We start from the raw sequence: 17,807 nt of genomic DNA on the forward strand, positions 1-17,807 counted from the left end.
TTATTTTTTCTCTGTGATTTTGACATGTGAATTTCTTTTGTAGTTTCTGATTCTTGTGTGAGACTCAAGACTTCAAGTTTAGGACTGCTTCTTTTTCTAAACTTAATGTGCCTTTGTGGTTTACTTTCTGGGCATGAAAAGCTGGTTCGTCTAAGCTTCTGGTTCTCTCTTTTGATTTTATATTGGAGTGGCCAGATTGCTTTTGTCTTCAGGAGTTCCCACAGAGGCCCATGTCAGACGAGGATCAGATGATCTCAGGCTTTCTCCTAAGGTCTGGATCCCTCCAGGAAAGATTTTGGCCTCAGGAATTTGGGGGTTGGACTGGCCTGGGAGCAGGGCCCAGGAAAGATGCTGGTCTAGGGTAGCTGGTGGCCATGCCACCCAGAGATGCAAAGGAAGATGGGGGCAGGATGTGGCCCCAAGGGCCCTGGGGACTGCAGGAAGAAACTGGGTTGGTCTGGATGCAAAGGATCAGGAAGCCAGAGGTCAACCCTGGTGTCCAGGAAAGAGCCTGGTGGGTTGTGCAGCCCAGGGAAGCAGAGGGAGGTGAGGATGGGACCAGGCCCAGAGGGCTCCTGGGGACTGTGAGAAGGAACTGGGTTGGTCTGGATGCAAAGGATCAGGAAGCAGTGATTCCCCTGGTTTCTGAGATGCCAAGACAAGGAATTGGACAGTGCCCAGGCTAGGATGAGAGATGGGCCGGGGAGATGGGAGGGTGAATGAGGCTGGGGGAGTCAAGGTGAGAGGGTGAGATGGACTTACCCAGGAGAGAGGCTGGTGGGTTGTGCAGGCCCAAGGAAGTAGAGAGAGGTGAAGGCGGAACCAGGCCCATAGGGCTCCTGGGGACCATGAGAGGAACTGGGTTCATCTGGATGCAAGGAATCAGGAAGCAGTGGTGGTTCCAGGCCAAGGGGTCAGTGCCGGTATCCAGGAAAGAGGCTGGTGGGTTGTGCAGCCCAGGGAAGCAGCCGATTGAGAGTTTTTAGTCATGAAGAGGTGTTGGACTTTTCTCAAATATTTTTCCTGTATCTATTGATATGATCTTTTTTTCTTCTTTAGCCTACTGACGATGTGAGGAATTTCACTGATTTTTAAGTGCTGAATACATGTAACTCTTTATACAGTGTTTAACTTGACTTGGTAATAACGTTTTGACAATATATACCCTAGGTTTATGAGACACACTTCTCTGTGATTTTCCTTTCTTGTGTGGCCTTTGCCTGGCTTGGGTACTGAGGTAATGCTTCATAGAATGAGTTAATATTTACTCTGCTTCCATCTTCTGAAAGAGGCTTTAGAGAATTAGTATAATTCTTCCTTAAATGTTTTGTAGAATCACCTGTATACCCATTTGGGCTTGGTGTGTTCTGTTTTTGTAGATTATTAATTATTAATTCAATTTCAGATATCGGTCTGTTAAGAGTGTATATTTCTTCACATATTTTTTGGAATATTCTGTTTAGAAAAAATTGATCCATTTCAGCTAGGGCACCAAATTTGTGGGCATACAGTTCCTTGTAGTATCCCTTGACTGTTCTTTCAACATCCATACAATCTCTAATGATACCCTCTACTTAGTTTCTAGTATTAATGATTTGGATCTTTTTTAATTAGCCTGGCTAGATGTTTATTGATTTTATTAGTCTTTTGAAAGAACCAGACTTTGGTTTCATTGATTTTCTCTATCGCTTCCTGATTTCAATTTTATTGATTTCTGTTGTCATTTCTTATCGCTTCTTTTCTTCCACACACTTGATACTTAATTGTATTATTTTTCTGGTTTCTTAAAGTGGAAACTTACATTATCAATTTTAAATCTCCTTTCTAAATCAGCATATAAATGTCTCTCTAAGCCATGCTTTCATTATCCCATAAGTTTGTGTGTGCAGATGTATGAGTGGGTCCATGTGTCCATGTGTGTGCATGGAGGCAAGAGGAGACCAGACAGAGTCTCTCACTGAACTTGGAGCTCACCGACTTTTGGCTAGGCTGGTAACCAGCAGGTGCCAGTGATCTGCCTATCTCCACATCCCCACTCCCCAGGGCACCAGTGTTCATCCCTCTGCTTTCTGACAGTGGAAGCAACATGAGCAGCTGTTTCATGCTTCTCCTCCGTGATGGCCTGTACTCTCCAACTGTGAGCTCAAGGAAGCCCTTCCTGAAGTTGTTTTTGTCAGGTATATTTGTCACAGTTATGAGAAAACTTACAGTACAAATCCCCCAGTTCAAACACGTCATCTTCTTTACTCATTGTGTTTGGTTTCCGGCTTCATCCCCTCAAATGATGAACTCTCTGGATTAACATACCACAAGGTACTGCAGCCAAGTTGGAGCCCTCCACAGAACCCCAAACACTAAGTCACCAGGAGGCACCCTGTTGAAATATTAACTCTAAAAATCTCTGTTGTGGGAACATGGCCTTCTTTGCTCTGCCTCAGGCCCCTACCTAGAATCTTCTTTTTCCTGCTGAGGATTAACTGTGCATTGGACAGGAAATGAGTTCCTTGCTATTTATTGTGGTCAAATCCTCAAATGAAGTCAATACAGCAGTAAGGCTAGAGAAGCTGACATCTCTTTATTAATTCATGAGGCACTTTGCAGTTCACCACTGTCCACACAAGATTGATAGAAACTGAAAAAGAAACCCAAGTTAAATTACGTCTTTGATAACTTCTGCTCAACTGTCCTGTCAGTGACCAAGGAGATTAAACATCTGTGATTTATTCCCATGTTAATCTCAACAAACACACGCACAGGCACGCATGCATGCACGCACTCATGGCAGACTGCACCGTGAGTGGCTCTACCAGTTTGCAGAGTGGAATCAGAGAAAAGCCAGCGCTGATGGGACAGAACAGGAGGCTCAACATCCCTTTCTTTAGTCCTCAGTCCACTGCTCATTTGTTCGGTCAATCTTCCTCAGCAGTTCCCATCCCTGCTATAAAAAGCCTTGTGCAAGACTAGAAGAGGATTCTGGGAGACATAAAGTTTGTTCCTTTGCACCAGTCTGGCAATAATTAATTTAAATGTGTATTTCAAGCAATTCCTAACAGTTCCTACTCTACCTCTCGCATACCCTGTGATCTTATGCAAATAAATTCAGTTGTCATACCAACCACCATTTACTGACACTTACTATGCCCTGGGCATGACAGAGGTTTTTCTGTAGATTAGTAATATAACTCCCACTACAACCTTGGGAAAGAAGTGTAATGAATTTGCTCCTTTTATTTTCTTTTTAAATTATGTCTGTGTACATGTCTATGTGTGGGTACATGCACCTGAGTACAGGTGCCTACAGAGGCCAGAAGAGGATGTCTGATCCTTTGGAGCAGGAATTGCAGGTGATTGTAGGTGCTGGAGACTGAACTCAGGTCCTCTGCAAGAGTACTTACTACATTCTCATAACTGCTGAACCATCTCTCTAGCCCCCAGTTTTGCTCTTTTCACATCCTAGAATTCCAAGGCGTAGTGATGATATACAGCTTTCCCAGAATCATCAGTCCACAAGCTAGAGATCTAAACCTGTGTGGCAGGATTGCAGAGCCTTGTTCTTAAACACCATCTCAATTTCTGGGTCCAGGTCTCACTTGCTGACCTCATGGCAAGTGTGTGCTGTCACAGGTTTCTAGACTGTTCTGGGGCTGAAAGTCCACTGCTTTTTTCTCTGTGGTTTCCCAGGGATGAGTTTTCCACCATCTGAAGATACAGCCTACTTGATAGCTTTTCTCCTGGAACTTTCTGCTCCTGACAGCAATACCATCTAAATTGGCCTTTCAGGCTCCCAGGGCTGAGTACGGAGCCATGGGGACATCAGGTAAAGGTTCAGGAAGTGCCCTTCAGCTGTCTCCATCAGAGACCCCTGCAGTGTTCCAACATGGCATGACTCACACTAGGTGCAGTTTCTTTTCCTCACACCTATTTCTTTCAACTCCTCATCTACAATGGAAGCAGGTTCCAGACCCTGGAATCTCCCTTCTTTGCACCCTCACCTAGCTGCCTTTTCTCTCCTTCCCACACAGGGCACCTAGGTTCAGGATCTCTGCACGTCTTGCCTAAGCCGGAACCTCTAACAGGGTTCCTGCGTCTAGCCTCTAGACCTCCTGGTGATCTTGTTGGCCAATGAGAAAAACCCAGTAGCAGGAATCTTCAACAGCCATTTAATGGTGTTAGCTAAGAGTCGTTTATTGAACGATTGGCCTTGATATCCACCCTGAGCCAGGCCCCATGCTAGGAGCTGGGGGACAGTGATGACTGCACACTGACTACCCGTGCTCATGTGCCAAGGGATGTATTAAGGAAGACAAAGAATGAACAGACAGAATTGAATCAGACGGCGGTGCGCTCCAGCTGGAAGCTGGGGAGACAAAGGCAAGGGGAAAGAACGAAGACCAACAGGGGCCAAGACCGCCTTAGCCGGGGTGTTCAGGGTCACAAGATAACATGTAGGCCATGCTCTAAGTCCATCATGTCTATTAATGCATTTAACCATCATAGCAACCCACTGAGGTAGCCTGATGTTATTCTCCTTTTGAAGAAGAGAGAGTTGAGCAAAGATTCCATGCTTACAAAGTAAGTAAAGGACCCAGGATTTTTATCCAGGCAATGTGATTCCATAACTTCTTGATCACTATCACTGTGATAAGCTACTTGCCCTGGGAGGTGATGTTCCGGTTGAGATTGGACAGGGGAAAGCTATCTTAGTGTGGATTCTCCCAGAAGCAGGTCTGAGGCAAAGAATCACGAGCAAGGAGTTTATTTAAAGATATTTTATTTCTGTGTGTGTGTGTGTGTGTGTGTGTGTGTATGTGCATACCTGCATGACTTTATGTGTACCATTTGCATGCCTGGTGGGGGTCAGAAGAAGGTGTGGAGGTCAGAAGAAGGTGTCAGATACCCTGGAACTGGAGCTACAGGCAGTTGTGAGCCACCATGGGGATGCTGCGAACTGAACCTGAATCTTCTGCAAGAGCAGCAAATGCTCTTAACTGCTGAGCCATCTCTCCAGTCCCAGGTAGTTTATTTAAAAAGTAAATCTCAGGAAGCCTGGAAGGGGTGTGAGGAAGTGAGACAGGGGAGGGAGGAGTGACATTTAATCTCCATAGTCAACTGGGCTAGACTTAGAATTATCATGGAAATACACCTGTGGGTGTGTCTATGAGGGTGTTTCTAGAAAAGTTTAACTGAAAGAGAAGACTCAGCCTGAATGTGGGCTGAGAGGCCCTATTCCATGGGCTGGGTTCCTAGACTTAATAAAAGGAAGAAAGTGCGCTAAGACCAAATGTTCATCCCTCCCAGCTTCCTGACTGCTGATGCAATGTGACCAGCCACAACCTGCTACTGCTGCCATGCAATGTGACCAGCCACATCCCTCTCCTGCCACCATGCCTTCCCTACCATGATAGTTTGAAGAAACTATGAACCAGAAACAAATCCTTCATTCCTTAGATTGCTTTTGTCAAGTGTCTTGTCATAGCAACAAAAAAAAAAAATAACTAGTACAGGAAGGAAGCCAACAAAGGCTGTATTAACAAGCCTCTGGATGAGTACAGCTCAGTGCTTCCAGGAAAACGTGGGATTCCACACAAGGCACACACTTCTCAGTCTCTTTTCCACACCAAAGGATGGGGGAATTAGGGTATTAGTTACTTTTCTGTTGCTGTGATAAAACACTGACCAAAACCAACTTGGGGAGGAAAGGGTTTATTCAGCTTACATCTCCCAGATCACAGTTCATCAGGGTGTCCAAGGTAGGAACTCAGGGCAGGAACCTGGAGGCAGGAGCTGAAGCACAGGTCATAGAGGAATGCTGCTTACTGGCTTGCTCCCTTGGCACATGCTTAACCTGTTTTCTTATACAATACAGAACAACCTGCCCCGCGATGATACTGCCCACAGTGGGCTGCCCCCCCATCACTCAACAATCAAGAAAACACCCCACAGACATGGCCAGAGGCCAGGCCAATAGAGGAAATTCCCCAATCGTAGTTCCCTGTTCCCAGATGTGTCAAGCTGCCAGCTAAAGCCTTCCAGCACAGGTACTTATGCTCAGAGTTCCCCCTACTCAGATGATGGCTTCCATCATGGAGCAGAGCAAAAGCTGTGGTGTGTATGCCAAAGAGAAGGAAAGCTCATCTGGTAGAGGAGTCAAGCAGTGTGCTAGGAGTTACCACCAGAGAGAGCAATAGAGGCCAGGTATAACTGTACATGGTGGTTCTGATGCCTGGAAGGGAAACAGACTACAAGACACAGGAAGAGAAAGGAGACCGTGATGTTAGATGGTGACATAGATGTTGGCTTACAGTAGGGTAGCATTTTGTGGAGGCTATAATTGAAAAGTATAGCTGATGAGAATTAAGGATGGAATGAGACATCATGGGCTATAAGCGAAACTGAAGAGTCATCTCCTGAGACCAAGACAGGGCAGTTGCAAGTTCGGAACAGCAGGATTTGGGAAATGAGAAATCTGCTGGGACACTTTGCGAGTTTGAGAGGCACATTAGTAATAGATTCTTGAATGCAGGTATTAGAGCTCAGAAGAGAGTCCAGTTAAGTTTGTGGTGCTGTGTTGTAATCACCCCAATTTCCCTTTGAGAAGCCCTCTGGATACACAAGGAAGCTTCTAGCATGTGGTGTAAAAGAGGTGTGATGAGTACAGAAACAGAGGAGAGCTGGGATGTAGCAATTCAGTCACTCTGAGCTGAGATGACCAGGAGAAACATTGATCACAAGGTATAGTGGTTACCACAATCCCCACCCAGGCCACCACAGTCTGTAAGATGAGTAGAGGCTTTGTTTTTTTGTCCAAGTCCTTGGTCACAGAGAGTGGAGTGAATCATATTGTTCATTTTAATGTTCCAGTTTAATTTCTGCTGCTGTGACAAAATATCCTGACAAAGCAACCTAAGGGAGAAAAGGGTTCATTTGCCTTACAATCCCAGGTTATTCATCATTGAGGAAAGTCAAGGCAGGAGCTCAAAGCAGCTAATCGCATAACACCCACAGTCAGAGCACAGGGAAACTAATGCACCCAGCTGCTCACTTCTCCCTTGCTTCCCAGCTAGCTTTTCCAACTCTTCTATAGCTCAGGGTCCCCTGCCTAGGGAATGGTGCCACCCACAGTGGGTTTAGTCTTCTTCAACAAGCAAGACAGTCCCCCACAGATAGGCCAACCTGACCTAGACAATTCCTCATTTGAGGCTCTCTTCCCAGGTGATTGTAGGTTACAGCAAGTCAACATTTAAACCTAACCAGCATAGTCCTCTGTGCTCCATGAGAACTCTTTGATGGTTGTGTCATTTTAATATTTTCCCTAGTTCCTTATTTCCAGGTCTAGTCCAATCTACCCATAGGCGCCCTCTCTAAGACATGAATCAATGCCACTACATATACTTTGAGAAATGTGTTTTCTGTTTGTCCCCATAATTCAAAATGTTATAAATTCTATTCTTTTCCCTCAACATTACATTCCAATCTATTTATATTACTATCAGTATATCTACTTTATTTTTAAAACTGCTGTGAGGTTTTAAAAAATAGATGTGGGCTGTCAAGATGGCTCAGTGGGTCAGGCACTTGCTGCCAAGCCAGACCACCAGAATTCGAACCCTGGGACTCACATGGTAGATGGAGAGAACGGATTCCTGTCCGTTGTCCTCTGGCCTCCACACATGTGGTGTGCGCGCGCACACACACACACACACACACAAAATAATTAATTAATAGAATCTTTTTAAAAAACCTTAGTAACCACAAAAAAACAGTATTTAAAGAAACACATTTTTAACAGGTAGCTTTAAGATTGGAAATTCATTCTGACATCACAGCATTTTTCCTAAAATATTTTATTTTTTTATTCCATATGTATGAGTGTATTGCTTGCATGCGTCTAAGTGCACTCATATTGTGTAATGCTCACAGAGGTCAGAAGAGGGATCAGACCCCCTGGAACTGGAGTTACAGATAGTTATTAGCTGCCATGTGTATGCTGGGAATCAAACCTCAGTCCATGCTCTTAACCACTGAGTCGTCTCTCCAGCCCAGAGTACTTTTAAAAATAATGAATGGGTATTCATCGGTATTCATCAAATGGCCCCCTTGCACCTCCAAAATATTTGCAACACTTTCTCCTGTATTCTTCTAATAAATCGAGTCACAAGTTTCTTGGGGGTCTTGAATCAACCCAATTTCATTAGCTAATGCCATATTTGTGATTTTTCATGTCTATGTGTGGTGGTTTGAATGAGAAACGTCCTCCAGAGGCTCGTGTATTTAAACACTTGGCCCCTAGTTGGTAGTTCTGTTTGGGGAGGTTAGCGAACCTTTAGGAGGTAGATACATGCTAGGGGAAGTACGTCACTGGGGTGGGCTTTGAGGGCTTATAGCCTTGCCCTACTTCCTGTTCTCTGTGTTTCCTTTGTGTGCATGAAAGTGTGATTAACCAGCCTCCTCCTCCTGCCACCACCCCCTCCCCACCATTATGGACTCATTCCCTCTGCAACAACAAGCCAGAATAAACCTTTGCTTTCTGAAGTTGCTTTTGGTCATGGTCTTTTATCATAGCAAAAGGAAAAAAAGTAACTAATACACTATGTTTATAGTGAAATCCACCTGATCCCTCCCCTCCCCAAATCGCCTTTATCCAGTTTGGGAACAAAGATTATACTTGCCAGATAAAACCACGTGAATGAATAGTTTTTCCTTGATGTCTATTTTTCTGTAGCATTTTTAAGGATGGGATCATCTGTTCTTTGAAAGCTTTGTTAACACAGCTGTCAAACTATCTGGAGCTATGGCTTTCTTTGAAAATGTGATGATGATTCCATTTCAGCTTCATTAAAACTTCTAGCTCTGCCAATGTCTTGGGCCACCTTTGTCATTTTATGTATTTCAAGAGTTCAAAGAGTCTTCCATGACAATGATTCCTTTTCACCTGAGAAACTGTGCATGTTTGTGTATGTGTGGTGTATGTACATGTTCATATGGGTGTGTGCACCTGTTTTGTACAGGTGTGCTTGTCTGTGTGCACACATGTGCAGGCCAGAGGTCAGTCAGATCCCCTGGAGGTGGAGTTACAGGCAGCTGTGAGCTACCTGACAAGCACAAGTGCTCTTCATACTGAGCCATCCTTCTGGCTCCTCTGCCTTGTTTTTTGAGACAGGGCCTCTCACTGAGCCTGGGACTTCCCATTTCAGCTAGACTGGCTGGCAGGCAAGTCTCCAGGATCCACCTATTTCTGTACCCCACCCCATCCCCAGTGCTGAGGTTACAGATATACACCAACATGCCTGGTGTGTGTACCTGGGTGCTGAGGACCCAAACTCAGGTTTCCACACTTTCACAGCAAGCACTTTTTCCATGGAGCCATCTCACTATCTCAAACCTAAAAAATTTTCACACAACTCTGAGTATATTATGTATAGAATGTAGCCATACAAACCAAATATCTATTTATAATAATAAATCTAAAGAATTATTTTTTATATTGTATTTATTTTTTATGTATATGAGTGTATTGCCTGCATGTGTGTAAGTGCACCCGTGTTGTGCAGTGCCTGCAGAGGTCAGAAGAGGGTGTTGGATCCCCTGGAATTGGAGCTATGGATGGTTGTTAGCTGCCATGTGGGTGCTGGGAATCAAACCCAGGCCCTCTGCAAGAGTAGCCAGTGCTCTTAACTGCTGAGCCATCTCTCCAGCTCAGAGTCTTTTTATTTTTAAGACAGGGTCTCCCTGTGGCCCCAGCTGTCCTGGAACTCACTATGTAGACAAGACTGGCCTCAGTCTCACAGAGATCCACCTGGCTCTGCCTCCTGAGTGCTGGGATTAAAGACATGCATGTGTCACCACATCTGGATTTATTTCTTTAATTATGCGTATATTGTATACCTGTGTGTGGGTATGTGCATGTTGAGGCATGCACTTAGAGGCAAGATGACATTGGATCCCCTGGAGCTGGAGGTACAGCCGGTTGTGGGCCGTCTGGCATAGGGGCTCTGACTGAACCCAGGTCCTCTGGATAAATAGTGAGCACTTTGTAATCACTGAGCCAGCTCTCTATCTCCCATTAAAGTCGTTCTTTCCTACTTATCTGGGCTCACTCTGCTTCCTTTTCAAGCTTCATAAGCTTGACTCCCTTGTTTTCCGTAAGTCTTAATAAAGGGATGCATGTGACGCTACAAATTTACTTCTGAGTACTGCGTTGGACACGGTCCATAAAACTTGGCACGTGGTGCTCCCATTACCACTCAGTAACGTCTCCTTGATTTCTTTCCTAGCACAATGACATGTGATAATGTTTCTCAATTTTCTGGACACAAAGTTTTTCATTTTAATTGCATTATGGTGAGAAACATTGAATGTGAGATGTTAGTTCTTTTATATTGATATATTTAAAAAAATTTTTAACAAAGTTGCTTTGAAAGCTGCAAATTTCACACTGAAATTTGCCTTTGTCAAGGGATAGAGATTGTTCAGTGGTTAAGCATATTACTCTTGACGAGAACCAGGGTTGGCCATATGGGGCGGCACACAACTAACTGTAACTCCAGCTCCAGAGGATCTGACACCATTGTCTGGCCTCTGCAGACAACCACATTCAAGAACACATACCTACACATAAGACACACACCCATACTCACAACTTTTTTTGAGGTAGGGTCCTACTGTAGATCCCTGGCTGGCCTGGAATTCACTATGTCATCAGGCGGGCCTTGAAATCACAGAGATCCACCTGCCTCTGCCTCCAGAGTGCTGATATTAAAGGTGTGTACCACCATGCTGGGCAATACACATACATTTTTTAAATTAGTAATTTATCATTGTGACAGCATTGAGAAGGAATACCTCCAAGATGTGGCAGATCATGAAGACTCTACCTTCATGAATGGGTTAAGGGACTATCTTGGGATGGGGTCAGTCATTAGAGGAGTAAGCTCCTGACACAAGGCTGAGCACTGATTCTTTTGCCGTTCCTGTGCTGTGTGACACCCTCAGCAATGTTAAAATACAGCAGGAAGGCCGTCATCAGATGCTGGAACCATACCACTAAACTCAGTTTCCACAATTGTCAGCCAAATAAATTTTGTAAATCATAAATTACCCAGTCTGTTATAGCAACAAAAATACATGAAGAGAGTTGGCCTAGCATGTGGTTCATGTGATTGATTGTTCCAGCTGTCTATGAAAGTACTACTCTGTTTCTTGAGATACATAAGCACTGATAAATTATATTAGCATAATCTTTGTCTCTGCTTATTTCTGTGCAGTCCAGCTTGGTCTCAAATATGATATGTTGCCAAGAATTGGTGTGAACTCTGATCTTCCTGCCTCTGCCTCCCAAGTGCAGAGACTATAGATGGGCACCATCATGTCCCACTCGGCACTAGTTTTTAAGAGGGAGTATTAAAATCTTGCATGCTTTTTGATTTACTTCTCACCCTAGTTGTGTCATGGTTGCCGCACGTACTTTGATGTTATATTGCAGGACATGCATCCTCATGGTCATTACAACTTGTTTGACGGTGTATAATGTCTTTGCCTTCTTCCTCCAGTATTCTGTGCCTTAAATTACTATTTCTCTGGCATTACTTTTTCTATCTATTTTGGTAATATACTGTTGTGTTTTGAAAACTTTTGAATCTACATGTAGGGTCGTATTTGCTTTAGTAAAGAGTATAGACTATATTATAATTCCTTCCTCATTAACATTTATTTCTGTTTTTTATGTTTTCTACTCCCTGATCTTGTTTTCATCCCTTTCTTCTTATATTTTTCTGATTTGAACAATAAACATTAGATTTTCCCTCTTCTGCGTGTCCTTCAACTATTAAGAACTATCTTTTGGGGCTGGGGTGATGGCTCAGAGGGTAGGAGCACTTGCTACTCTTGCAGAGGATGATAGGTTCCCAGCACCCACACAGTGGCTCACACCATCTGTAACACCAACTTCAGGGGATCATACACCCTCTTCTGGCCTCCATAGGCACCTGCACACACTTGTACATTTCCCCCATAAACACACACATATACACATAATTAAAAAAATAAATCTTAAAAAATAACTATCTTTCCTTCGCTCTCTCAATTCCTTAAGCTATTAATATGTATTTTCACCCATTAAAAACAATTGAGTAAAAGCCAGGTGCAGCCATGTGGGGAGCAAGTTGATAGCTACTTTCTATATGTTCCTACTCTACAAAGAGACATCTTGACTGACATTCAAAGGACACAACTCTATTACCAGAGTTGACAGTGACAGAGGCTGGCCTCACAGCTGCCTTCTACTGACCTTGGTTCTCTGCCTGCCCTGGGCTACAGAACACCTGGGCTCAAGGCCATAGTGCTTGCATAGAGTGTGGGGCCCACCCGGTTCTCCAAAGCATGGGCCCAGGATTCACACGGCCCCTCCCTGCAAGCACTACAGGCCTACGTCACTGAGTCACTGGAAACTACTAGGCTCCTGAGGCCTGTCACCTTTCCCCATGGCCTAGGTGTCACATCTGCTCAGGGCCCTCGTTTTCTTTTCTGCACGATCATACTTACTAATTTAAGAGATAATAAGCACATCTTTGAAGGAAAATAGAACCAGTTATTTCTGTCTCTAAGAAGCTCAGCTACCTGTGTTCACACTGATTTCACTACTTACCGTCACCATGACCCTGGGAAAACCTCGGAAGTTTCCTGAGCCCCAGTTTCATCATCTGTTCATACTTTTGTTCATTCATTATTTGTTCATCAAATATTTCCTGCATGCCTTGAGAGACTCACAAAGTAGGCATTCAATGAATGTTTGTTAAATAAAAGTAAGACATCATAATAGCTCTGGAAGGTAATGTTGAGAACCGAATGAGGCCATGCTATGGCCAGAAAGCACAGAGGCTGGGATTTAATAAGGGCTAAAGGTAGCTGCTTAATATTCATGTTAGAATTAGCATAAAGATAAATTTTAACATTTGCATTAGTATTGCCATTCAACAGGCTAACCCAGCAGCACTAATGCAGTTGTTGTTGCTGGTCTTTGTCTTTCAAATACATGTTATATAGTAATCAAAGCATGCAGAAGCTGTACAAAGTGGTTTCCAGGGATGATACAGAATCCAATCTATAGGATTCAACATTAATTTTCAAATTAGGTTTAAAGAATAGACAAAGCTCTTATTCATAAGGATACCTTTATAATTAAAGAACTTAAAACAGATTCTTTGTGGAAACTGTATTATCCTAAGATTTGTTTCACTTAAGAGTCCAAAACCTCTGGTCTCGTTTTTGTTAATTTATATTTATTCCCTCATTCATTCATTCATTATTTATTTATTCAACAAATATTTCTTGGATGCCTATCAGAGAAGCACAGAGCAGGCACTCAATTTGTTTACTGAATTTAAAAAATTACCAGCATCCAACCAAATATATATGTACTTTTTTGTATTATAATTATAAATACAATCAACATGGATTTTACTTTGCTTAGACTCTGCAACTAACCTACAGACAGTGGATTTTTACTTCTTGAGAATTGTTTATAAAAGTTTTTCAGTCTCTGGGCTGGGGATGTGACTCAGTTGTAGAAAGGTTTCCTACTGTGCATAATACCTTTGGTTGAATCCCTAACGTAGCATTAACTGGAAATGCATGTCTGGATGCCCAGCCCTCCCTGGGGTGGTGGAAGGAGGAGAATGAGGAGTTTAAGGTTATCTTCAGCTACATAGCTGGTCTGAGGCCAGCCTTGGATACATGAGACATTGCTGGAGGGAGGGAGGGAGGAAGGGAGGGAGGGAGGAGGAAAGAAGGAAGGAAGAAAGGGAGAGAAGAGAAAGATTTCATTGTATTAGACTTCTGAAAAAGATTAAAAATCAAAGGCAGCAGGGTGTGGTGGCACACGCCTTTAATCCCAGCACTCGAGAGGCAGAGGCAGGCAGATTTCTGTGAGTTCAAGGCCAGCCTGGTCCACATAGTGAGTTCCAGGACAGCTGGGGCTACAGGGAGACCCTGTCTCAAAAAGACCAAAAATCCAAACCAAACCAAACCAAAACAAACAAAAACATCAAAGGCTAAGCTTCTCTGAATTGTGGTTAGTGGCAGTATCATAAATAGACTGACTAAATTATTTGTATTCCTAAAACAGAATCTTTTACATCTAATCATCAATTTTTAGACATTTTACTTTCCCATGTACAGTTGAAGTGCTCAGTAGCCTGTACTTGTGGATACACAGACACACAGAACGCTTGTTGAGCCAAGCTTGGGAGCCAAGCTCACTGGCACAGACTTACATTTTCAGGTACTCAGGAGGCTGTGGCAAGAGGGTCATGTGTACAAGGCTTGCCTGGGTAACTTAGCGAGTCCCTGCGTCAAAATAAGTAAAAAGAGGGCTGAGGATGTAGGCCAGAGATAAAGTGCTTGCAAGCATGTGGGAGACCCTGGGTTTAACACTCAGTAGTGGGAAAATGTACAATGAAAGCTTGGGAAACCCAATAAGGCCTGCGACTGATGTAAAAGTCTTGTTCTAATATTGGTTTCCGGGTTTTGAGAGACTCTAGTTGTGTAAGAATCATCAGTGAGAGAAGTTTCATGAAGGCAAGTAGCTCTGGATGTCATTTTTTAACAATTTGTGAACTGTAAACTATTTAAAAATGAGAACTTAAAAAGATAGCAATGAAAAAGTCAAGCGTAAGGGTACATGCCTTCAAGAGAACTTGAAGGAAGAGAAGAAAAGCAACTGGGGCTAGAGAGATGGCTCAGTGGATAAGAGCACTGGCTGCTCCTGCAGAGGACCCGGGTTCAACTCCTAGCACTTACATGGAGGCTATCAACCATCCACAACTCCAGTTCCAGAGAAATCTGACACCCTCTTCTGATGTCCAGGGACATTGCATGACACAGGTGCATACTCACAAGCAATACACCCACACACATAAAATAAGTTTTAAAAAGAATGCTGAAAGAGGACCCAGCCCTCCCCACCCTTCCCAAAGAAGATAACATCATCAAGGACACCAGAGGTGGGGGTCCTGATCTGAAGATGGGACTCTGTATCACATCTTTTAGTTTTACATTACATTATTTATACTAAGTTCATTAACCCATTAGTTCACATTGCCCCTGAAACAAATCCTACCTTCCCAGCAGACCAAGGATCCTCCTGTAAGGGACATTTTCTTTTCTTTCTTTTTTTTTTTAAAAAAATATTATATTTATTGGAACTGGAGTTAAGGACAGTTGTTAGCTGCCATGTGGGTGCTGGGAATCAAACCCAGGTCCTCTGTAAGAGCCAGTGCTCTTAACCACTAAGCCATCTCTCCAGCCCTGTAAGGGACATTTTCTAAGCTAAGCATTGCAGATATGCTTGTTAGCTCATTTTTTATTGTTCAAGAATTTCATGCATATGTATAATTTTTATTGTCAACCTGACACAACCTAGTGTCACCTGGGAAGAGAGAACATCAGCTGAAAAATTTCCGGGGAACATATCAGTGGGGCGTTATCTTGATTGCTAATTGCTGTAAGAGGGCCCAGCCCACCGTGGGCAGTCCCATCACTACGCAGGTGGCTCTGAGCTGTATAAAAAGCTGGCTGAGCGCAAGCCAGACAGCAAACCAGGAAGTAGCATTCTTCCACTGTTTCTGCTCCAGGTTCCTGCTTGAGTTCCTGCTTTGACTTCCCTCAGTGATGGACTGTGGCCTGGAAGCATAAGCTGAAAGAAACCCTTTCCTCCCCCAAGCTCCTTTTGGTCAGAGTGTTTGATCATGGAATCAGAAAGCAGACTGGAACAGCACTGCATGCTTGTAATCTCAGCACTCAGGAGGTAGAGGCATGGAGATTAAGAGTTCAAGGTCCACCTTGAGATCCTGCCTTAAAAGATGAGAGAGAGAGAGAGAGAGAGAGAAGAGAGAGAGATTGACTCACACGAGAGAGCAAGCTGGCACAAGGTAGAGCAGTGTATTTGTGAATATCTGAAGCCCAGAGGATGGCACGGAAGCTCTGGCCTGTCCATGCCAAGAAACCAGCCCATCTGCCTGCTCCCAGTCCTCTCGCTCTGAGAGTCCATATAGTTTACGAGGCCTGAGCACTGCCTGGCACAGGCTCCCCCACAGGTGATTCATCTCCTCTCTGTAGCTTTGCCAGTGTTTGGCTTTTCTGCTTAGTTCTCAATGAACTAGCTATCATGGTTACAACTCCCTAGAAAACAGCGTACGGTAGCTCTGCCAAGGTTTTTATTTGCTTGGACGGATCATTTTATTTCAGAAAGGTGTTTTATTAGCTTAGAGAGCTATGAATCACTTCAAAGGTAGATGAGCGATGACCCACTACCTAGTTTTATATGGGATGCTGTTCTTCCTATTGCAGATCACGTGAACTTGATTAGAATGTGAGAATAATTTAATTTCACACAAATTTTGAAAAATGGAGAATAAAATGACATTAGCATACCACAGCCAGAGCTGAGGTGTTGACTACAACCCCGATCTGGGTACCACTACTCAGGAAAACTTCCATCACCAATGTAGGCCTGTGATAAACCTAACCAAGCCACTGTGAGACTATCTTCCTGGACCTAAACCACAACAGTGACTAAGATCCCATAAAGCACAGAAGTGGCTTTGAAAGAGGGACTGTGTTAGTAAGGAAAAGCTTCACTCTGCTGCTGTAACAACTAAGTCCTTAAAGCCCAATGGCTTAGCCCAACAAAAGCATCAGGCTTCGCTGAGGTTGTCAGGCCATATTCCATGGTGACTCAGGAACCAATCTAGTCCTTACCATCTTGTTACAGCAGGAAGAAGAGAGGAAATAAAGAATTTGGAGGATGGGGAGATGGATCCCTTGGTAAAGTGCTTATGTTACAAGTATAAGGGCCTCAATTCAATCCCCAGTACACAGACACATTTGTTTTTAAAGGCAGACATACTGGTGCTCGTTTGTAATCCCAGAGACAGGCCAGACCCTGGGGCTTGTTGGCCAGCCAAGTCGAGCCTACTCAGTGAGGTGCAGGCCAGGGAGAAACCCTGTCTGCACAAAAAGGTAGACAGTGCCTAAGGAAGGACGTTGGAGGTTGTCCTCTGACCTTCACACACACGTGCATACGTGTGCATGTGCACCTACACATACGTGTGCACCCACATAAACATGTCACACACACACATAAAGAGGGCCACTTACTTTGTCATTGTGTTCACTCACACCCCTCTAGCCAGAACCCGAATGTAAGATGGCCAGAAGTTAAGACGTCTCTGCCTCAGGGCTCTCCTCTGAGAATGGCTTTCCAGTGCCTGGATTCCACTTGGTCTGTCACTCTGTGGTGTTGGTGGCCACTGGGATGCAGGTTTGGCTGGTGTGCAAGGAGCCTTCGCTTCTCTGTCTAAAGCACAGCCTGACTTCCTCCAGACAGCGTCTTCTGGAAGCAAAGGCCCCGCTGGGTGTGCAGAACCTGGGAACACTGGTAGATTCGGGGTACCTAATGGAAAGGTCTAAGGGGTTGGTTCTTCTCCTTCTCTACATGCATGAAAATGCCCACATACGGGCAAGTGTGTAGCAAGTGGGCCCAGGCCTGCCTTCTGCTGCATTTGCTCAAGGGCCTACCAGGAGCACGAAGCCAGCAAACTGGGCTGACACAGGATGCGTAGCATCCCACGCCTGTGCCACTTGGTGGTTGGCCAGGCTGCAGCTAATGTCCTCATTATTTCTGGGCTCTGATCACCTTGGTCCATGTCCCCCTAGTAAAGTCAGGCATGGGAGTGTTTCCCCGCATCCTTAAACTTGCCAATTAAAAATAAAACAAAACAACAACGAAATGTGATAATCACCAAAGAAAT

Source organism: Nannospalax galili, unplaced genomic scaffold (assembly GCF_000622305.1).
Source record: "Nannospalax galili isolate Female #2095 unplaced genomic scaffold, S.galili_v1.0 scaffold424, whole genome shotgun sequence".
NCBI lineage: Eukaryota > Metazoa > Chordata > Mammalia > Rodentia > Spalacidae > Nannospalax > Nannospalax galili.